The sequence below is a fragment of the Crinia signifera genome, chromosome 6, assembly GCF_055691185.1.
Source record: "Crinia signifera chromosome 6, ASM5569118v1, whole genome shotgun sequence".
NCBI lineage: Eukaryota > Metazoa > Chordata > Amphibia > Anura > Myobatrachidae > Crinia > Crinia signifera.
Window position 1 is genome coordinate 17661153 of NC_139222.1, and position 24131 is coordinate 17685283.

Genomic DNA, 24131 nt, shown 5'->3' on the forward strand with positions numbered 1-24131 from the left:
TACTGTCGCGCTGTCACTGCTGGTGACACAAGGGATAGGATGTGTCCACTGTACCGCACAAATTCTACTATAAATTATATTCACCTCCCCCTGCAGACCAATCCCATAAAACCTCCTTTAGGTCATCAATCACATTACCTACCCTTAACAGGCCAGACCAACGCCTTACTAACAGATTACCCAAGAGGAGGTGATCTGGGCTTTTGGGCAACTGAAACCTGCACCAGGCCCGACGGATTGACCAGTGAATACTACAAAAAATTAGCCCCTAAATTGACCACCCACTTAATTGTCCTATTTAATTCACTTCTTAAGCTGGCCATACATCAGAAAGATCGATCTTAAGATCGATTGCGCTCATGATTGTGTACAATTTCCCTTAAAATCCCTGGCAGTCCTTGGTGGTTTTTGGACACACCATCTACACACAATCAGTCATACAATCCATCTGCTGCATGATTGTGTACACAAGATGTGCACACAACCTACATACAATCAGTCATAAGGCCCCCATACACTACGCGATTTGGACACGATTTTCACCCGATTCTGGAGGATAGGGCCGAGAAATTGGGCAAATTGCATAGGTCCCGTGCGCATCGGATCAGATCCGAATGTCGGACGGTCTGCACATAAGATAAATCATGTGCAACCGTCTGGGGGAGTGGCAGGAGCAGGCGGGGAGCGGCGTGAGATGTACCTGCAGGCTGGGAGCGGCGTAAGATGTACCTGCAGGCAGGGAGCGGGCAGCACAGAGCAGAGAGACAGGGGTCGAAGCGGGAGAATAGAAAGAAATACTATTCAAAAGACTGGACGGCCGTTGATTGGCTGGGAACTCAGTCTTTTGAATAGGATTTCTTTCTATTCTCCCGCCGCGCCCCCAGTCTCTCTGCACTGCGCCGCGGTCCCCGCTCCCAGCCTGCGGGCACATCTCACGCCGCTCCCAGCCTGCAGGTACATCTCGTGCTGCTCCCCCAGACCGGTCCCCACTCCCTGCCGCAAACTCCCCCCCCTCGGACCGGTCCCCGTGCCAAATCTTATCAAGCTGCCGGGGAAGCTCAGGGGAAATCAGGGCTAACTTGTCCTTAGGACAAGTCGCCCTAGTGTATGGGGTCCTATACAATCCATCTGCTGATTGATTGTGTGCATACAATCCATCTTACAATAAATTGAGATTGTATGATTGGGTACAATATCTTTCTGATGTATAGCCACCTTTAAGGGAGCAACCCAACCTCCATACTTTAACTCTGCCCTCCTAAAAGTAATTTTGAAACCTGGTTGAGACCCCACACTTCCATCATCTTACCGTCCCATCTCATTCCTAAATATGGATTATAAACTTTACACCAAGATACTGGCGGACAGGCTTAACATATTACTACCTGCAATTATTAATAAGGAACAAACTGGCTTTATTTGAGGCAGACATTCGGTGCTAAATGTCAGAAAACGGTCGGCTTTGCACTGGCTGCAGACATCTGGGGCTCCAGACCCACAAGCAATTTTATTATGGGGTCCACGAGGCCTTCATCAGTGCGATCAGCAACCTATACGCTGATTCAACCTCCCAGATCTTAGCCAATCATTACTTATCTTCCCCCTTCCACATACTTAGAGGTACCGCCAGGGTTGCCCCCTCTTCCCACTTTTATTTGCTTTTGCACTGGAACCCCTGGCCATCAAACTTAGAAATTCACCGTCTTTCACTGGCATTAAAGTGGGAAACGTAGAAGTTAAACTGAATTTGTTTGCTAGCGACATGCTCCTGCTTCTCTCCTCAAAACCCCATCTTTCGGTCCCAGCAGTCATGACTATAATAAATCATTTTGGTACATTCTCAGGTTTTCAGCTCAACTACAGTAAATCGCACATATGACCCCAGGCATGGCCCCCATCTTATGCGGACACTTTCTCGACACTACAACAATTTACGATATGTACTTCTCCGCTTAAATACTTAGGAATTATGATCCCTCACCACTTAGACTCTTTCTATGTGGCCAACTTTAAACCTGTTTTGCAAACAATAGCAAAACTACTAGATAGAAGGATAATGCCCCATTTCCCACTGCAGCCTTAAAACCGTATATTGCCGATTTTTGAGGGCAAAATACCGTTTAAGGCTGCAGTGGGAAAGCGCCAGAGTTGAAATACCGTTTAAAGTTAAACGGTATTTCAACCCGTTTTCAAAGCAGTGTTTTAAACGGTAATCTACCGTTTAAGAGGCAATGGGAATGCATCTTAAACGGTATTCTTAATGTAAACAGGCTACAATTCAAGCGATTGGTTGTTGCAATTGTGGGTGTGCACCTTTTTAACCCTGAAAAGCCCATTAAAGTCACAGGCACTCATTTGTGCTGTCAAAACGTTTTGAAGAGCTAAAACGTTTTACCTGCAATGGGAATGGTACTTAAATGGCATTTAAAACGGTAATCTGCTGCAGTGGGAATGCACATACCGTTTTAAATACCGTTTAAGATTACCTGTAACTTAATACGGGTCTGCAGTGGGAAAGCAGCATGACACTCCTTCTCTCGCTCTATGGCAGAGTCACCCTCATTAAAAGCGTCATTTTCCCCAAATTGTCATATCTATTACAGATGATACCCCTCTCCCTCTCTAAAACAAATCTCTCTCGTTACAAGACAATGATATCCAAATTGAATTGGTCAGCAAAGAAACCGAGGATGTCAATGTCTACAATGTACCTTCCCAAGTCCGAGGGAGGATTTAGTCTCCCCCAGGCTCAAATGTTCTCCCAAGCAGCTCTATTTCCTTATGTTACTCCTACGTCGTTCGACCTATACAAATGAAAACCTAGAGCAAGCACTCTTCCATCCATAGTCCCCAGCAGGACTTTTTCATGTTCCACGGAGAAAAATCCTCAGCGATATTAAAGATCATCTTCTTTTCTGAGAAGTTTATAAAATGTAGATACTATACACAAACGATTTGGCAGAAACCCGGCTAGCTCCCCTTACCCCACTTTCTGGGGCAATCCATGTTTCCTCCCAGGCCTGGATAACCCCTTATAGTTGGAATGGCAACAAAAAGGTATATCGGATATATGTAATGTCTTTGACCCAGGTGGCTCTATTGTGCCCTTTGCGGACCTGGCAACTATATTTCATCTTCATAGATCCCAATTCTATATGTACCTGCAGACGCGGCACTATGCTCAATCTCAATCCAAACCATACACTACTCAAATTACCCTGAACCCGATCCGATCATTGCTAGCACCTCATAATATTTTGAGATATAGGATCAGGAACCTCTATAAATGACTGATAGTTGTACCAAGAGATAAATTGCTCCGCGGCCTGGAGCTCAAATGGAAAATCAATATTCTGTCAATCCCCCCCCAATCCTAACCTTACTTCCCAAACACTCTGAAATACCTACAATCTTCAGGAAACCCACATCAAATTCCTCAACAGGGCCTATGTATTCCAGCAGCACAGGAGTAATTTCATCCCTGGTGACCTGGGTCTTTGCCCTAAATGTAAAATGAGAGGCGCCACTTTCTTCCACAATTTCTGGGAGTGTGGGTGGATTCAAATTTTCTGGAGGAGACTGTTGGGTTTCCTGAATGTGCTATTCTCCCTACAACTGACTTACGACCCACTCCCCATACTCTTCCTTTACTTTTGTAACTGGACCCTAGGACCTAATAAAAAAAGATTCATACGATTGATTACATTGATACTAGTTTTGGCTAAAATATTACATAGTTACATAGTAGATAGGGCTGAATAAAGACTTGCATCCATCTAGTTCAGCCTGGGTTTATAATAGCTTGTCCCTTGTTGTATAGTATGTTCTGATATTTTAGAGAAGGATTATGTTACTTATTCGTACCCATGGATATTTTTAACCAATAAATGTTTATCCAGCCTTATTTTAAACGTATTTATAGTGTCTCCCGACACCACTTCTCCAGGAAGAGAGTTCCAAAGTTTGTCTGTTCGGACTGTAAAGAAATTTTTCCTTATAGATGAACAAAATCTTTTTTCCTTCTAAACTAAACTTGTGCCCACGCATCATAGATTCCTTTCTAGTAGAAAAAAGGGTGTTTGACAGTTCCTTATATTGGCCCCTGATATATTTGTACATGTTGAGCATGTCCCCCCCCTTAAACGTCTCTTCTCTAATGTAAATAGTCCCAGATTGCTTAATCTCTCCTTATAGCTTAAATTCTCTATTCCCCTAATAAGCTTTGTTGCTCTTTTTGGACTTTTTCTAATTCTATTATGTCCTTTTTATAGTGTGGAGCCCAGAATTGTACTCCGTATTCGAGGTGAGGCTTAACCAATGCTTTGTACAGTGGCATGATTACTTTTGAGTCCCTAGTTTCCATGCCCCTTTTAATACATGCTAGAATTTTGTTGCCCTTTTTTGTTGCTATATTACATTGAGCACTACATCCCAGTTTGTTGTCTATTTGGACTCCTAGATCCTTTTCGAGTACTGATTTACCCAATTCATCCCCGCTTAGGTTATAACTAGCACACTGGTTATGTCTCCCAAGGTGCATGACCTTGCATTTATCTACATTGACCCTCATCTTCCATTTTTTTCCCACTCATCTAGATTGTCAAAATCATTTGGAAGCGTGGTTACATCTTCTGATGATTTAATAGCTCTGCTCAGTTTTGTGTCATCTGCAAAGATGGATACATTGCTGAGTAATCCCATCCCGACATTGTTTATAAAAATATTAAATAAAACCCAGCCCAGTGCTCCAGCTACAGGCCCATTTCTCTTTTGAATGTAGATCTTAAGCTATATGCAAAACTTATAGCCAACCGTCTCAAACAGTTTCTCCCCTCTCTCATCCATTCCGACCAGGTGGGATTCGTCCCTGGAAGAGAGGCGAGAGACAATACTGCTAAGGTCTTAGATTTAATCCATTTAGCCCCTGCCTATGGTGTTCCTGTCATCTTGCTTTCAACAGACGCAGAGAAGGCCTTCGACAGAGTAGACTGGGATTTCCTTTCTGGTGTCTTGGATCACTTGGGTCTGGGGACTGCCAGCCTTCAGAGAATTAAAGCCTTATATGCAACTCCCTCCGCACAGGTGAGGGTTAATGGAGACCTCTCTGATCCCTTTTTCATTTCAAATGGAACCCGTCAGGGGTGTCCCTTGTCCCCTTTGATCTTTGTCCTCTGCATGGAAGCCTTGGCGAGGGCCATTCGGAAAAATGATAACATAGGGGGAATGATAGTAGGAGATAGTGAATATAAATTGGCCCTATTCGCCGATGACCTCCTTGCCGTGGTTTCAAATCCCTTAACATCCATTCCCAATCTCTTGAAGGAGTTCCATCGTTTTGGGGCTCTCTCAAACTTCAAAGTTAATTTGTCTAAATCTATCGCCCTCAACCTCACATTAGACGAAACCAATATGCAAGCCTTAAAGTCATCCTCTCCCTTTTCATGGCATCCCACCCACCTCAAATACCTAGGAGTAAATTTAACAAAGAGGGTCTCTCAAATCTACACACATAACTCCCCCCCCCCTGCTCTCCAAACTGCAACTAGACCTCTCCTCCTGGGGGCCAAAGAAGATTTCGTGGTTGGGACGGATAGGAGTAATTAAAATGAATATACTACCTAGAATACTCTATATCCTCCAAACTCTCCCAATCAATATCCCACAGACCTGGTTTGTGACCCTTCAACGTAAGATCCGTGATTACATTTGGGCTGGGCGCAGACCCAGATTTAAGCATGAGATTCTGTTCAAGAGAAAGCAGGCCGGGGGACTTCAACTTCCCCACTTCCATACATACTACAACGCGATTCTCCTGACTAGGTTAATGGAATGGTGTAACACATCCCACAGAAAACAATGGGTTGACATAGAACTGAACTCCTCCCCATATCTTTCTTCTGACCTCCCATGGCGCAATAAACCTATTCACTCCTCTCATCCACTCACCGGCCCAATATTTGCCTGCTGGAGACGTATACGCCAGAAATCACTTATTTCGCCCTCCCCCTCCCCACTCACGCCTCTTTTCAATAACCCGGAGTTCCCCCCAGGTTGCCACGAGCCCTCGTTCCGCTGCTGGCGTGACAGGGGTGTCCACCGGGTGTCTCACCTAATGGATTCCTCGGGCATACGCAGCTTCCCGGACATTCAGGGGAGTTGTGATCTGCCGAACAAAGAGATTTGGAAATATCTCCAACTTAAACACTTTATAGCATCCACCTGCCCTGCATCAAGTCCTCTCAGGGCTATTACACCATTCAAAAAATGATGTACAGCAGAAACCTACCCCCGCCACTCTCTTTCTACTTTTTATAAACTAATTATCGATGAAACATTTCCAAATAAACCTAAGTTTGTGTTGGATTGGGAGAGGGATCTGCAGTCCGTGCTTGGGGAGGAGGATTGGTCAAGAGTTTTTAGGAATACCCTTTCTTCCTCTCTGAATGTATTGACGACAGAGACCCATTATAAAGTGCTCACAAGGTGGTACCGGTGCTCCAGTTTACTGGCAAAAATCTATCCAGGAGTCTCAAGTCTTTGTTGGCGATGTGGATCTGAGCCAGGCACTCTACTCCACATCTGGTGGGAATGTCAGAATATTAAACCCTACTGGGGCTCGGTAATCCGCGCCGCCAACATTATTCTGCAGGAAGACCTTCCCTCCACACCCATTTTTTGGCTTCTCAATCTTACCCATATGCCATACTCAACACAAAAGAACACCTTACTACGACACCTACTTAGCGCATCGAAAGCAGTAATCCCGGTCCACTGGAAGTCCAACTCTCCCCCAACCATGCAAGAATGGTGCAGTCGCTTAGACCATTACATGGCTATGGAGGACCTTATTTCCTCATTAGAATCTAGACGCGCATCATTCAATTCAACCTGGTTGCCCTGGCTGACCTTTAAAGAGTCGGAACACTATACAAATATAATGTAATTTGACCACTACTAGCACCCTTTCATTTCATCTACTCTTAGAGACTTGATACCAGAGAGACCACATCCAATACCCCAACCCCTTTCTTCAGCCCCTTTCTACCTACATCTTCCCCCTTTTCTCTCGTTTTCTTTTTTGTCTTTTTTTTTTCTCACTGGCTCTGAAGCCTCTCCTTCTTCGACACTCAATATGTGACTGTGTCTACCGATGGACTTTTGTGCTGAGTAACTTAAACTACATTAATACAAACAACTGATATTACGTAAATTTAGATAAAGGTTCCAGTTTGTTTTTGATGCATGTCTTTGTCTATTGTATACACAAAGTCTTTATTCTGTGCAAATTTATGCAAAAAAACTCAATAAAAATTTATTCGCAAAAAAAAAAAAAAAATATTAAATAAAATGGGCCCTAGAACCGAACCCTGTGGCACTCCACTTAGTACTGGTATCATATTTGATACGGCACTGTTCACAACCACTCTTTGTTCTCTATTACACAGCCAGTTCCCTACCCATCTACAGATATTTTCCCCTAATCCCAGTTCCTCCATTTTATTTATCAACTTTGCATGTGGTACGGTGTCGAAGGCTTTAGCAAAATCTAGGAAAATCACATCTACAGCGTTTCCGTTATCAAGGTATTTGCTAACCTCCTCATAGAAACCTAGTAATTTAGTTTGGCATGAACGATTTTTCACGAACCCATGCTGGTTATTACTGAGTAAACTATGAAGGTCTAAATATTCCTGGATACCGACCCTTAAAAATCCTTCAAATATTTTTCCAACTATTGATGTTAAAATCACAGGTCTGTAGTTAGCCAGATCCTCCCTTTTTTGAATATTGGCGCTACCTCTGCTATTCTCCAGTCTTTTGGTACCTTACCCGATGACAGTGAATTATCAAAGATGTAATGTAGTGGGGTCGCTAGTTCCTCCCTTAATTCCATTAGTACCATGGGACTATATTGATCCTAACCCACTGGGATCCATAGGACAGCTCCCTCATTGACGGAAATGAAAAAATCCCTCCTTAATGTTATTTTTTGAGCGCCAGGCTGCCGTGTGTGGTATTGAAAAAGACGTGGCACATTTTTATGCCAAATGGGATATTTATTTACAATCCTTAGTCATTACTGTACAGACAGCCATAGAGAAGATCTTCGAGAACACGACTTGGTTTGAACAGATTGCCTTGAACAGAATTAATAGATCCATTGAGAGTACTAACTTCCCACGTCTCCCCTCTCAACCATAAAATCTCCCCCTGAAGTGTCCATTCCTCATCTAGACCCAAGACTGTGGACCTTTGATGCTGTTAGGTTGTTGATGTCCTGTCTCCCCTGTATGTCAGCCTTACCCCTCCCTCCTCTCACCCCCCCCATTTTGCAGTTGTTAGTTTGAATTAGACACATTGCAGTGTCTATGCTGAGATTCTAGAATAAGCTATACTGATGTCCCATAAATACTCGAGTTATAAGAAATGGTCTTCATCCCACTGTTCTTCGTAGATACACTGATGGACATATAACCGCTTCTATAGTGGGATAATTTACCCTTAAGGAATGGCTTCATGATGACTCACCTGACTCTGGGACTGGTTCGGATCTCCTGGTCTGATTTGGCGCCTATGCAACAATCTTTATACCATGTGATTGCTTACAAGTTGATTGTGTTAATGCTGTTGTAACAAAAACGAACACTTGTGATGTCTTCTTTGCAATGTTTATTTTATTCATTTTATAGTTTGTAACATTGAAAAAAACTTCTTAATAAAACTGTGTTTAAAAACAAAAAAGTACATATGATGCCTTTTGCAAGAGTCGATCAAGCACTTTCTTTTTTTTTCTTTATGTTTTTTTTTTTTATTTAATTGTAATTCACAATATACATATACCACACATGTATTAGTTCATTATTATTTAACATTTCTATATCACATAATACAATACATAGATCAACAAATAATTAGACTAAGACAATAAAAGACGTACCAGACAATAACTTCGATAGGGGAGCTCGATGAACTCGCTTACATCTTATCTAACATATGAGTCTCCCTATCCCAGTAGTCTTTATCAAAACTTACAGTAAGAAGGGTAAATACATCCAGCTGTTATACTATAAACACTAGTACAAATGAAAAAGAGGGAAAGGAAAAGGGGGGGGGGGTGAGGGTGTTCTGGGTTTGAGTATCTAATAGAGAAAAGAGCAAAGGAAAACCACACACGAAAAAAGGAACAACGACAGAGGAGTAGGGAAAAAAAACAACAAAAAAAAAACAACAGAAAGACCTTCCATAGGCTACCTCCCAATCCTGAGTCTTTCTCTACCCTTATGGCCACCATTCAAAAGATAAGATTATGGTATGCTAACCATGGGGACCAGATATCTTTGAAGGTGTCTACTTTCTCTTCCACAATACTCGAAAGGTATTCCATATGATATAGATGCCATATCATCTCTTTTATGGCTACTATTGATGGCATCGTATTTGTTTTCTAATTGGTGGCTATTTTCGCACTCAACAGAAACCATATAAATTTCTGCGAAGAGGGTTTCACCCCTGGGATATTTAAGGGGAACAGTACGTATTCGGGAGACCAGGGGACCTCAATCCTTGTTTGTTGGATTAGGTCAAATACGAATTTCCAGATCTCTTGAATCCGGGGGCATGTCCAAAATATATGCAATAAATTACCTTTACCCCCACACTCTCGCCAGCAACGATCTGTTGCCCCGGGGAATATACGTTTTAGTCTGTTTGGGGTCAGATACCAACGAGAATAGATCTTAAAGGCGTTTTCTCTGAAGCGTACCGACTGAGAGACCGTAATCAAGTTTTTTTTCATTCTAGTCCATGCCTCTGGCTCTAATTGTTTCCCCAGTTCGGTCTCCCATGCAATTTCATGTGGAGAGCGGCTCTGTTTCCCATAGTTTAGAAATAGTTGGTAAACAATCGGAATTAAACCTTTGGAGATTGATCTCTTCAGGCATAGCCCTTCAATTACTGTTTTTGATTGGGCTCTTTGTGCCCGTTGGGAGCATTGAAAATAGCTACTTATCTGCAGATATTGAAAAAGGCCCGGAGCTGGCACGTGAAATTTTGCTTGTAAGTCTGCAAAAGAGGGAAGTTTACCCGATATTTCCAGTTCATTAACAAATAGGATGTTCGTTTTTAAACAGTTATTTTTTAAATGTATTTCTTTACTCACTGGGAACTGAGGGTTATCCCACATTGGGAGCAATATAGTAGGGGAGGTAATAAGCTTGTAATCTTTGATTAATTTATCCCATAAAGAGAGAGAGAACTCGATAACCAGAAAGTTCTTAACTATACCGGGTCTATAATTTTTTGGTAGCCAAAGTAACGTTGATACAGAGTGTACATTTAGTAGTTCTGATTCTAGTTGGACCCATCTACGTGCCTCTTTATTAGAATGCCACAGTATCAATTGTGCTATTTGTGCTGCATAATAATAATATTTCAAATTTGGGACTCCCAGTCCACCCTCCCTGGTTCCATTTTGTAGAGTTTTAAATCGAACCCGAGGTCTCTTTCCCAGCCAAAGAAAACGGGAAAGTAGGTTATGCAGGTTTTTAAAATTGCCGGCTGGGATTTTTATAGCTAAAGATTGGAACAAATACAGCAACCGGGGGAGCACATTCATTTTTAAAATGTTAGCTCTACCAGTCCACGAGATTAGGATCTTAGACCATCCCTTTAAATCATTGGTGATCTAATTTATTAATCTGGGTAAATTTGCATCGTATAGTTGATGATAAGTTTTTGTAATATTTATTCCCAGATATTTTAAGTGAGACTTTTTCCAATTGAATGTATAAGTGGACGATATACTCTCTTTTATAGCAGTCGGGAGATGAAAATCCAAGACTTCTGTTTTAGCTTAAAGTTTGATATACCGTATATACTCGCGTATAAGTCGACCCGATTATAAGCCGAGGCACCTAATTTTACAACAAAAGACTGATAAAACCTATTGACTCAAGTGGGACCCTCACTCGAGTATAAGCCGAGGGGGGCTTTTTCAGCATAAAAAATGTTCTGAAAAAGTAGGCTTATACTCGAGTATATATGGTAATCCCAAATTCATCAATAATCTCAAATAATTTATTTAATGACTGTAATGGGTCTGTTAAGGTCAAGAGGATATCGTCCGCATATAATGCTGTTTTATATTTTTCCGAACCTATTTTAATACCTCTTATGTCATTTTCCTTTCTTGTTTTGGCTGCCAATGGCTCGATCATAAGGGCAAAGATCATAGGCGACAGGGGACAGCCTTGTCTGGTGCCGTTATTTATTTAAAAAAGGGGGGATTTAACACCATTTATCGTGACTGCTGCTAGAGGATTCCTATATAATGCTTGTAATCCACTCATAAAGCGGCCACTAATTCCATATCTCGGGAGCAAACGATTCATATACAGCCAGGACACCCTGTCAAAGGCTTTTTCTGCGTCCAGGCTCATAACTAGAGCCGGCGTACTAGAGCCATTGATAACTAAGATTGTATCGATTACTCTCCTAATGTTTTCGAAAGCCTGTCTGGTTGGAATAAAACCAACCTGGTCTGGGTACACTAAAGAGGTTATTACTCTTGAGAGACGGTTCGCTAATAATTAGAAAAAAAATTTGAGGTCTGAATTTAAAAGCGAAATGGGGCAGTAGTTGCTACATAGGGTAGGGTCCCGGTCAGGTTTATGGATAACTATTATTTCTGCTGTAGTTGTAGCGGGATCCAGTGACTTACCGTCTAATACTGAGTTTTTAGATGCGGCGCCAGAATTTTACAGAATTTTTGGTACTTCTTTACTTTCACGGCGCCAGCATGGCGCCGCGCGTACTTCCGGGTTACGCTCGCCACTAATTAAGTTAAATAAACGGGGTTAACGCCATGCCAACATGGATAGTTCATACCCCCACTATCCATGTTGGCATGGAGTTGATTTTAATTAGCGTGGCGAGCGTAGCGAGCCACCGAGCCCGCAGCGTGGGCGAGCGAAGCGAGCCCCGCAAGGGGACTCTGACGCGCGACGCCATGCTGGCGCCGTGAAAGTAAAGAAGTACCGAATTTTTTATAATAAATCGCTGAAAACCCGTCTGGCCCAGGAGCGGACGCATTTCTAAGAGTTTTAATAGTGGATTCAATTTCTTCCACGGAAATTGGGGCTTCTAGTATTGAGGTTTGGGACTCAGTCAGAGTCGGCAAGTCACATGATGACATGAACCCCTCAAATCTGGACTCAAGTTCCGCTGTGGTGGTTATGTTCGGTATATTGTATAATTCATAGTAATAGTCCCTGAATCTCTGAGACCTAACCTGAGGGTCATAGTTGAGGTTGTTTTTGGCATCTCTTATTGCATATATACGATCTCTTTGTCTTCGTTTCCGAATTCAGTGTGCTAGTAAGGAATCTGCTTTGTCTCCTTTAGAGTAAAATTTGTATTGCAACCATTTCATTGTCTTTGCTGTTTTTTTCTGAGTATAATTGATATAACTGGCTTTTCAGTGTTAATAATTTGCTTAGTATACTACGCTTGGGGTTTTTTTGATGGATACTCGTTAACTCACTAATTTGTTGTTCCAAATCTTTCGCTAGTTTATCGTCTCTTTTTTTTTGTGCTTTAGTTAATTTAATTAATTGGCCTCTAATTACAGCTTTATGAGCCTCCCATATTATTGCTGGTGATGAATCGGCTGTGTTATTAAATCGAAAATATTCCATTAGGGATTTTTCTATTTCCCTTTGATGATCCTGTTTCGATAACATTAACGAGTTAAGTCTCCACTTATGTGTCTATGCTGAGATTCTAGAATAAGCTATACTGATGTCCCATAAATACTCGAGTTATAAGAAATGGTCTTCATCCCACTGTTCTTCGTAGATACACTGATGGACATATAACCGCTTCTATAGTGGAACAATTTACCCTTAAGGAATGGCTTCATGATGACTCACCTGACTCTGGGACTGGTTCGGATCTTTGTCCCTCCTGGTCTGATTTGGTGCCTATGCAACAATCTTTATACCATGTGATTGCTTACGAGTTGATTGTGTTAATGCTGTCGTAACAAAAACGAACACTTGTGATGTCTTCTTTGCAATGTTTATTTTATTCATTTTATAGTTTGTAACATTGAAAAAAACTTCTTAATAAAACTGTGTTTAAAAAAAAAAAGTACATATGATGCCTTTTGCAAGAGTCAATCAAACACTTTCAGGTAAAAGATGGTCTTCTCACCCTGCTGGTTAACTGCAGTGGGTTTATGCTCAAAAAGCAAAAGGGGTCTGAGCCAAGATTGCCCGGCACCACCGCAGTAGCTTGAAAAGGCCAAATCCACAAAGTGCTCATATCCAAGCCTGAGGAAGGGGATACAGTCCCTGAAACACATTGTTTGGACAGAATCCTTTGGATGCTCGAGCCTAGGCTTGACTGACTTATCCAGCCCAGCTTGTCTACAAACACCGGTCCCTTGCATTTTCCAGAGGGACGAAGAGTAGCACTTTTTGCCCAGTGAGTAAAAGTAGCAGATGGTAGACAAGCTGCCTTGGCCACTGCCAGAGAGGCTACAATCCTATTTAGCTCCTCCCCAAAGAGGACTTCTCCTGAGAAGGGTGACACCTCTAATGCATGCTTAGATTCTATGTCCACTTTCCATGAATGCAACCAAGCATGCGTCCAGCCAGTACCGAGACGGCTGAGGCCTTGGACGCCAAACCAGCATCTATCATTGCCTCAGCCTCTTTATCATGTAACATACACATATTGCATTCCTCTGACACATTCTCCGGCAGTTCAGCCTCAAGGACCTTAACCCAATCCTGTCCTGTGCTTGCTGCTCAAGATGCTGCAATAGTAGGCCTGTTAACCGCACCTGTTAGGCTAAACACTGACGTTAGGCACTGTTCCAAGTCAGGTGCTTAAGGGAAGCTGTTGAAGTAAAACAGGGTTTGACCAGGCGAGTCACATGTGAGTCCACCAGTGGTAGATTCTCCCCTAGCTTGCAATCATACTTTGGGAGAGGATACTGGTAGATTACCATTTTAGGTGATCCGAGTGTGGAAACTCAGATCTAACCACTTTACGTGACTTAAACAGGTCTACTTTTATTTGCTAGCTTCTTCAGACAGGAACTCTCCCCGTATCATGGTTATATCATCTTCTGTCCCAGGTTCCCCTTCAGAGATATCTCCCTCATCATTATCCTCGGCCTGCCCCAGACGACTCCGTAGTGTCTGTCATTAAATTTTACTGAGAGGACAATGCCTGTTTAAGCTGTTTTGAACCCTGCACAGTAGCTGGAGGTTTCTTTTGAGAAGCCAGGGACTGAGTGAACGATTGCATTGTATTAGACAATGAATCCATCCACGGTTGAGTCATTTTGCACAACCATTGTGGGGTCAGGACCTGTGACGGGTGTCAGATGGTCCGCCACTGTACCCAATAACTAAGTAAAGGCCACCCATGGAGGCTTCTGCTGGGCCCGAGGGTCAGATGAGGGGCCTGCAGGCAGGGCCGGTGCCAGCCCTGTCAGCGTCCCAGTCAACCCCTGCTCGTGCGCCCCCCTCTCCCCTCCCGCGCTCAGATGTGGGGGGGTATTCCCACCACTCGCAGATTCCGATTACCGCACTCCATGGGGGGGGGGGGTGCAGTTGCTCCCAGCAGGTTGCCTCTCTGCGCCATCACCAAGGCGGGGGGGGGGGGGGATAAGCGGGTGCCTGACGTGGATTGTCTGCTGTCCAGCACAGGGGGGGGGGGGTGTTTTTAGTGGGCGCCTGCAGCGGAGATTGCCGCTGACAGTCCAGCACGGGGGGCTCCAGGGGGTGTCGGTGTGAGCGCTACCCTCCGCTGAAGATTGCCGCTGATGACCAGCACGGGGGGCCAGCGGGTTTAACGCTCATCCCGGCAGGGGGGGGGGGGGGGCGGAGGCAAATGACTCACCTGCTCCCTGCTGGGATGAATTCCATCCTGGGTATCCTGCTGCATCTTTTTATTTCTGTTCGCCTCGGCGGCTCAATACCACCCTCCAGTGGCCCTGCCTGCAGGAATATGACAATTAGCACAGAGGCCACAATGTCCTGATGAGATAGTCCCGCTGTGGATGATGTGCATGAACGCAGTAGTGGGGAATCTGCTTGTTGGAGTTTCTGTGAAAACAGAATGGTGTACCAGCGCGGGCTTGTGAAAAAATGATTACTACTAGAACGGTATCTTTTACAATTTATTTAAATTTTAATTCATTAGCTGTAATTAAAATTATGGCATTCCATGTATGAAAATTGTAAGAATTTTATGGACATACAATAATCAAATCAATAATCATCACTGTATAATTTACCAGTTGTATGGGGCATATTACCAAGCGGACTTCAAAGGTTTAACAGCAGGTGAAGCACCAGGTGGCCAATTTGTCCCAAAGAACATAGGTGGAATATGAGCCTCTGATGGGTGAATGGTAAACCTGAATGACTTTTGCAAGTCTGACGCTGCCTCCGATTGTCCTCCGGATGGGTTGTTTGTATATAGATGAGTGATGGTACTGTCTGTATTCTTGGATCGCCCACAGTGAAGGTGGAATTGAATATCCAAATGTTTAAAAGCTCAACGTGTTTCCCTGGGATTGGTCTCCCAGCTTCCTTCTGCTCTTGAGGAAGCTGGGAGACCAATGACAAAGTGCAATGATCTGATGTATATAGTATCCCGGGTAACCACAATCACTCTGACATCTCTTATATATTTGGCTACATCTGTCACTCAAAGTGTGTCTGGAGATATAACCCTGGGTGGAGCCTCTGACTCACATGACTGACTCACATGACAGAGAACCAGCCCAGTGAGCCCAGACAGTGCCAGACACCCTCTGCCTCTCCATGTTACACAGCAAAGACACAGCTACTCACCAGACACACCAGGTGAGCGCCCCACACCTCCATACCTCCCAACACGACCCTCTCCAGGAGGGACAGAATGCTATGTTTGTGGACTTCCATCTTAATTTATGATTGTCATCACCTGTCATTTTAAACAGGGTAATTGATAAGAAAGGTGTTTAAGCACAGGTGATGGTAATCCATAAATTAAGAAGAAAGTCTAGAAACAGAGCAATGTGTCCCTCCTGGAGAGGGTCATATTGGGTATGCACCTCCCTCCCTCCCCCCCATTCACGGCATCCCCACGATTAAATGGCACATGCAAAACACTGACATGGCTATGGTCGACAATGAAAAAGGTTGACAAGATTTATTTTTCACTTTTTCAATGTTTTCATATTCATTCTCATGTGTCGACATGGACACCAATGAAGTGCCACACTTATGTCAACATTTACATGTGTTGACCTTTCTGTGTTGATTTTTTTCTTGTGGCGATTCGCGGCACCCCCCGCGACCCCCCTCCCGCGATTTGCAGCACACCCCCCGCAATTCGCGGCACCCCCGGTGACTCCCGCGATTCGCGGCCCCACCCAGTGACACCCCTCCCTCCTGCAATTCGCACCAACCCCCGGGCCCCCCCTCCCGCAGGTCACGGTGCCCCCCACGACCCCCCCTACCGCGGTTCACGGTGCCCCCCACGACCCCCCCTACCGCGATTCCCCACCCCTGACCCCCCTCCTGTCATTGCGGCAACCCCCCGTGACCCACCCTCCCGTGATTCACTGCAACCCCCCGCGCCCCCCCATCCCACGATTCGCGGCACCCACACCCCCCCCCGCGACCCATCCTCCCGCAATTCACGGAATCCACCCAAGACCCCTCCTCCCGTGATTCGCGGACAACCCTCACCTCCCTCCCCCACCCCCGCGCGTGATTCACGGCAACCCCAGGATTAAATGGCACATGCAAAACACTGGCATTTATTACTTTATGTTTCTTTTTTTGAATGTTTTCATATTCATTCTCATGTGTCGACATGGACACCGATGAAGTGCCACACTTATGTCAACATTTACATGTGTTGTACTTTCTGTGTTGATTTTTTCTTGTAGCAATTTTCAGTGACAACTATGAACTATGTGCACGTCAACCTACACATCATCAACCAATTCTTTGTATAATATATAACACCTGTTCTGTTTTACTGTAGGTGTTTTAAGTCAGACCTTTTACTGCTACTATTACGGTTTATGTAAATGCATTCTGAATGACAGCAACATCCTACCATCCTTCTACAAGAATATATAACCAACTAGGTGATTCATCGCGCCCCCCCCCCCTCCCGCAATTCACGGACCCCCGCGCATTCCCCCTCCCGTGATTCGCAACCCCCCCTCGCGCAATTCACGCCCCCTCCCACGCTTTGCGGACCCTCTCCCGCGATTCGCCGACACCTGCGCCCCCTCCCTCCCTTGATTCACGGCACCCCCGCGCCCCTCCCGCAATTCAGGGCACCCCTAAGCCCCTCTTTAGTCCCCCGTATACTCACACACCCCTATCACTACCCAGCTTCCTGCTCTCCTGAACCGTAACTTCCACCACTGGGGAGTCGCTGACGCTGTTTTGCCCACATGCCCCTATCATGCCTCATAGCCCAGCCTCCTGCTCTCATGCACCCGAACTCCCACCCAGTAGGAGGAGACACTGACTAAGGGCCACCATCCTGTACTCCTGTGCTGCCACGCTGGACCCTCACCCACTGGCAGAAGCAGCACAGTATCTCCCACCCTCCTCTTTAGTCCCCCTTATTCCCACACACCCCTATCACTACCCAGCCTCCTGTTTTCCTGTGTTGTGACCTCCGCCAGTGGGGAGCCGCTGACTCAGAAACACCCTACTATACTATTGCGCGCACACACACCTAAACAACATGCACACACAGCCCCCCCCCCACACCCACAAATGTCACTGTACCATCCACACTATCAATGTACATCCACTTTTTAATTAAACAAAACAATACACACACCCTTCCACATCATATGCTCTCTATTTAACACATTTCCCCTATAAGTCAAGTTGCAATACAGGCCATCTTTCATACAATTCTTTTTTTTTTTTTAATTGTGTAGATTTTTATTGAAACACATGAAAATGAGTGTACAGCTTTTCAAATCATTGAATAAGTATACAGATATAGTTTTGATAAAATGCATTACATGGTATGTTCATGGACAATAAAGCATTTGAAATCGCATTTGGTTTTGTCCGTTATTAAGTGTCCAGAACCGTTAGGATGGTCCGAGTGGATAAAGTTGTTCTGCAAGCAACATGGGTACACATATACAGCATTCGGATATGATATTTTACTTAACAAACAATTAAATAGTTATACATAACCCGATACTCACTCGGTTGAGTATCATCCTCCCACCCCCCAACTAGAGAAAGAAAGAAGAGAGAAAAGAAATACATAGAAAGAACAAAGAAGCAATGTTATATTGCAGTGACTTAGATGTACATGTATACATTGAAATTAATCGAATCTCAGGTGTCTCAGTAAGGCGTGTTGTCTACACGAAAAGATAACATCTAGCACCTCTTGTTTGGAGTACGTGTATTTGGCAGGGAGATATGGAAATACAGATTAATAGACCGCAACACATTGTAAGGGGAGAGGAGGTAGCGGGCATCCACGAGGCCCCATCAGTTCATAATTACTGGGAGTGTAGCCCCTCTTGTGGGTCAGTGGCCAGGGCCAGTCTAGAGGCATTCCAATTGCCCCATTTAGCAGCGTATGGTCCAAGCGAACCGCGTGATCTATAGGTGAACCTCTCATGTCCCACCACCTCGTTGACAAGTGCCCTCCAGTTGTGTATATTTGGATATGTTACATCAAACCATTTCCTGGCTATAAGTACCTTAGCAATGGCCGTAAGGCATAGCACATATTTATACACCGGAGGGGATCGAGACTCTTGTAAGCCCAGAGCGAACATGCAGTATTTAGGGTCAAAGGGAGGAAGAGAGGGGTCTGTGATAAGTATATCAGTCCAGACCATCTCCCAGAAGTTGTAAATCGGTGGACAGGACCACATCATATGCCAGAAGTCTGCACCAGGTGATGCGCATCTGGGGCACCTGTCATCTGGTCTCAATCCCGCTCGCATCAGTGAGACTGGGGACTTATAAGCCCTGTGCAATACATAGTATGCCACTTGTTGGTATTTCAGACATGAGGTGGCATGTCTGACTGAGTCTAGAATCTCGGCCCATTGTTCCGCATCCAGCCCGCCTATGGTCAGTTCCCATTTGTCTTTGAGGGGAGTAAGACTATCGGCGTCAGCACGATCCATAATGCTCTTGTAGATAGTGGAAACCTGTTTTGTGGTGGCTAAGCTCTTAAGGAGGGTCTTCACTGGGGAGTCGGCAGTGAGGGGGGGGGAGTCACCAAACTGGGCCCGAGCCGCATGTCTAAGTTGGAGATAGCGGTAGAAGGAGCTATTAGGGATTTGCAATTCCTCTGCGATCTGTTGGAACGTCTTAATTACTCCCGAGGTGTATAGATGGGTCACTGATACAAGGCCCGCCCCTAACCAAAAACCGTCTGAGGAGAGCTGTTCAAACTCCGGGTAGGTTTTATTAAACCATAAGGGGGTGTCCCCGTCAATTCCACCCCAACCATAAACCCTGTGGGACTGTCGCCAAACCAACATCGCCTGCCTAAAGAGAGGGGGAAGGGAAGGTCTGAGGGGGGAGGAGAGGAGAAACTGGAGAGGGGGGAGGCGGGATCCCACACACTCGGCATATGATCCTTCAAAGGTAGGGCCAGATCTTCCCATAATCCAGTCCGAGATATGAGCAAGCTGTGCTGCCAGGTAGTAGAGTCGAAAATCAGGCATTCCCAGTCCCCCATCCACCCGTGGTCTAGTAAGGGTTTTAAACGCAATCCTAGGTGGCTTGTTAGCCCATATAAAAGAGGAGAGGAGAGTGTTTATGGACATAAATACATGTTTAGGTATGTAGATCGGGGAGTGCTGGAGTAAATACAGGTATTTAGGGAGAATAGACATTTTGATGAGATTGATTCTGCCCATGACTATCAAGGGGAGCTTCTTCCATAGGTGAATTTTAGCTTTGAGGTCTTTAGCAACCATATTAATGTTAAGTCCTATAAAATCTGGGATTTTAGGGGTGATCCAAACCCCCAAGTACTTAAACTTGAGAACCCACTGGAGTGGAGAGGTGGTTGGTACCCTCTCTGGTATTACGCCCGAAAGGGGGAGGATGCTAGACTTCTCCCAGTTGACCCTGAGACCCGAGAAGTTCCCGAAGGTCTGGATTATCTGCAGCATCCCCTCCAAGGAGGCTCCTGCATCCCTTAAAAAGAGAAGGGTGTCATCGGCGTATAATGAAACAACATCCTCACGCCCTCCCAAAGGGACGCCCCTGACAACTGCGGAGTCGCGGAGCATGATGGCCATGGGTTCAATAGCAAGGGCAAATAGGGCAGGCGACAGGGGGCAACCCTGTCTAGTACCCCTACCAAGGGGGAATGACTCAGTCACGTACCCATTGACTGATACACGAGCCACCGGGGATGAGTAAAGCAGGCGCACCCATTGTATGAAGTTAGGGCCAAAAGCAAATCTACGAAGGACCCCCCATAAATAGTCCCATTCCACAGAGTCGAAGGCCTTGGCAGCATCCAAAGACACCACCACTGCCCCCGACTCATCTACATCGCCCCCCCTGTATGTGGCAGTAAAGTCTCCTTAGGTTTCGGGTGGTCGAGCGGCCAGGCATGAAGCCAGATTGGTCCTCATCTATCACTGTGGTCACCACTGAGTTGAGTCTAGTTGCTAGAATTTTGGCGAGTATTTTCACGTCTGTTGAGAGAAGTGATATGGGGCGGTAAGAGTCCGGGAGGGAGGGGTCCTTACCAGGCTTGGGGATAACAACTATGATCGCCTCTGCCATAGACGGAGGTAAGGCGCCCCCTTGTTTCAGATCATCATATAGCTGGAGAAGATAGGGTACAAAGTATTCCTTGTGTTTTTTATATAACTCATTTGGTATACCATCACTACCAGGGGCTTTGTTGTTGGGAAACGAGGCTATGGCAGCCTCAATCTCACTGGGGGTGATATCGGACTCAAGTAGAGCCGCAGACTGTTGGGACAAAGAGGGTATGCTAATCTCCGAAAGGAATTGTTCTAGCTGGTGTGGTGAGTATGCCGCTCGGGACGAGTATAGTGAGGAGTAGAAAGTCAAAAAGGCCCGTGCGATCTCTGGTGTTGTGAAGTGTTCCCTGCCTTGCGTGTCGCATATTTTTTGAACAGAGGAGGAAGATCTCACGTCGCGGGCGAAGTATGACATATAGCTACCTCCCACATCAGACTGGGAGTACTTAGCATGGGCCGAGAAGAGGAGTTTACGTTTAGATTTATCTAATAGGTAGTCGGTCCACATTTTACGCGCCACCTCCCATCTCAATCCGTCCTCGGGGAGACCAGAACCCAGATATGCGGCCTCACTCACCGAGCACGCCTCCTCCAGCCTGGCCTCCTCCTCCCGACCCGCCCTCTTGATATTGGCTATTCTTTTAAGGAGGGAACCGCGGATGACTGTTTTAAATGTTTTGTGTTTAATAGTCGGGTCCCGGCAAGAAGCATTGTCCTCATGGAACGCAGACCACTCCCCCACTAGCCCACCATCATCGGCTAATAGTGTGAGCCAGAAGGGATTGAGCCTCCAGGTGCTAGCACTAGTACTAGAGAAAGTGGAGTGGAACATATGTCCCACCCAGGGTTTTTTAAGTGACATAGTTTTAGTGCCCATAAGGTGTGTCTCCGATAAACAGGCTATATCCGCCCCATGTTTTTTAATCTCAGAAAGCACAAGCGACCGTTTGACCCTATCATTAAGACCCCTTACGTTCCAGCCGAGTGTGCGGAGCCCCGCCGCTATATTAGGGGGAGGCATAGGTCAAGGGGAGAACAGATAGGAAGGAAGGAGTTCTCCCGTCGCACGGGAGGGTGGTAGACAGTAAACACATTGGCCAAAGTAAGTGGTTGCGGTCTGACTGGGACTGGTACTTATCAGAAGCCTGGTTCACCCACGACCCATCTGTGTGTTGGCTAATCCCGTGAGGCCCCCGGACACCCGCCCCTACCCAAGGAGTAGAGCGGTCTCTGTATAGACACCTGATCAAACAAAAATACCCTGACCGCATGCACATCATCACTTTTGAAGAAAATAAAATAAACAAGAAAAGAAAAAACATTAGAAATATTACAGATATAAACATTCCAATTTCCCTAACCCTCCCTGTATACCTCCCTAACCTTAGATATACTTTGGATCCCAGTAACAGCTAACACTAAATTTTCCCAACCAAAATGCTAACTGTACTAACTAGGGGTTATAGATATAGGTATCAGCGATCACCTATAAACAAATAACAATTTCTTAACATGTTTCAAGCTCCTTAGAATAGAGTGCATCCTGAGCTAAATACCCAAGGTTATACTTTAGTAATAATAATCTGATCACCACAGATGCCCCACTTATGGGACCCTAAATCAATTATGCTCACAGTAAGCGTGTTGGTCAGTTCGGGTGTCGTGGTCTGCGGTCCAGCCACTGTTCCGCCTCCTGTGGAGTATTGAAGAAGTGGGTGATACCATCCGCCACCACCCTGAGTCTTGCCGGGAACAGCATGGAATACTGCACCTGCCGGTCTCGTAACTTGCGTTTCACTTGCAGAAATTGGGCCCGTGTCTTCTGGACGTCTGCTGCAAAGTCGGGGAACGCCGCCACCACCTGGTTGTCAATTTTAAGAGGGCCTTTCTCTCGAGCCAGCCTGAGGACTGCGTCTCTGTCCTTGTAGTGTAAAAATCTGGCTATGAAGGTGCGTGGGGGGGCCCCTGGTGGTGGGGCTCCAGCGGGTAGTCGGTGAGCCCTTTCTACTGTGAATTGCCGGCTGAAGTCATCAGGGGAGAATATCTCTAATAACCACCTCTCGAGGAATTTCTCCGGGGAGGAGCCCTCCGCCCTTTTAGGTATACCAACAAATCGCACATTGTTGCGACGAAGGCGCCCCTCCATATCCGAAATTTTTGACTTGACGGCCGCCATTTGCGTAGTGAGATCCGCCACTGCTGTCTTAAGGGGGTTAGTCGCGTCTTCTAGGTCAGATATTCTATGCTCGGCCTCCCCAACCCGCTCTCGGACCTTCTGCATATCATGGCGAATAAGGGAGTGGTCGGATTGCACCTGGCCGATTTTGTCCATGACTCTCTGCTCGGTGGCCGAAATGGCTAGTAGGATCTGCTGAGTGGACTGGGCAGCCGACTCTGTGGGGGGGGAGTCCTCGTCAGCGGTCAGGGATTTTGGAGATTCAGCTCGGCTTGTTGACTGTGCTGGAGGGAGAGGCTGGGAGCCCCGGGCATATTTTTCCAGCCTAGTCGCTGCGGAGGGACCTCCCGTTTTCCCCATGGCACAAGGGGATCTGGGGCTTGGGTCAAAGAGAATAGAGAGTCCAAAGGCACTATGTTGAAGTATATGATGCAAGTATAAGGCAGCAATTAATGAGTTAGGAGTGTATGGGATAGGATGTGACCTTTAGGTAGCAGGCACAGGAGGGGGGAGCCCACACATTGATTGCCACAGGTCCCTCTGCTGGTTTTGTTTCATGGGAGAGGTTATACAACGTCAGATGGCCACTTATAGAGGAGTCTGGGGGGGAGGCAAAGGCAGGGGGGCAGCTTGCCAGTCGGAGGCCAGATAATATATTGCAGCAAGGCCACCAGTCCCAATACGCTGTTCCCCTTTCTTAGGAGGATTGAGGAGGGCTAGGGCTGGTCACAGCTAGCAGTTCTCAGTGCCCCCAGCTCTTAAAGGGCAGCTCCATGCGGTTAATGATCAGGCCAGGAGGAATAGAAAATGGCGCCGCCTCCCCTCTCCCTGCGCCCGTTTGGCACCAATAGGAATAATGGGCGCTCTGGCCCGACTCACCCCCTTAGAGGACCTCCAGGGGACCCTCGCCTCCCGATGGGTGTAGGTGCGGGAGGCGTCAGGACACCGCTTCCAGTCGGCCGCCTCCTGGCTCTGTGTGCCGGGCGGGGGGAGCGAGGTCGCGGGTGAGCGTCGGAGCCAGGCGCCAGGTCACCGCTGTTGTAGTGGGAGGAGGTCGGGAGCCAGCGATGGTATGCTGGTATGCTGGCGGCTTCTCCTAGGGCGGCCGTCCGCGGGGAACGCTGTAGGACTCGTGCGCTCCGGTCC

The 24131-nt window shown here is 45.9% G+C and overlaps 1 protein-coding gene across 2 annotated transcripts in view; it reads left to right on the forward strand.

Annotated features, from left to right (window-relative positions):
- LOC146010068 (uncharacterized) overlaps nucleotides 1-24131 on the forward strand; it is a 124429-nt gene that overhangs the window by 23120 nt on the left and 77178 nt on the right. The window lies entirely within an intron of this gene.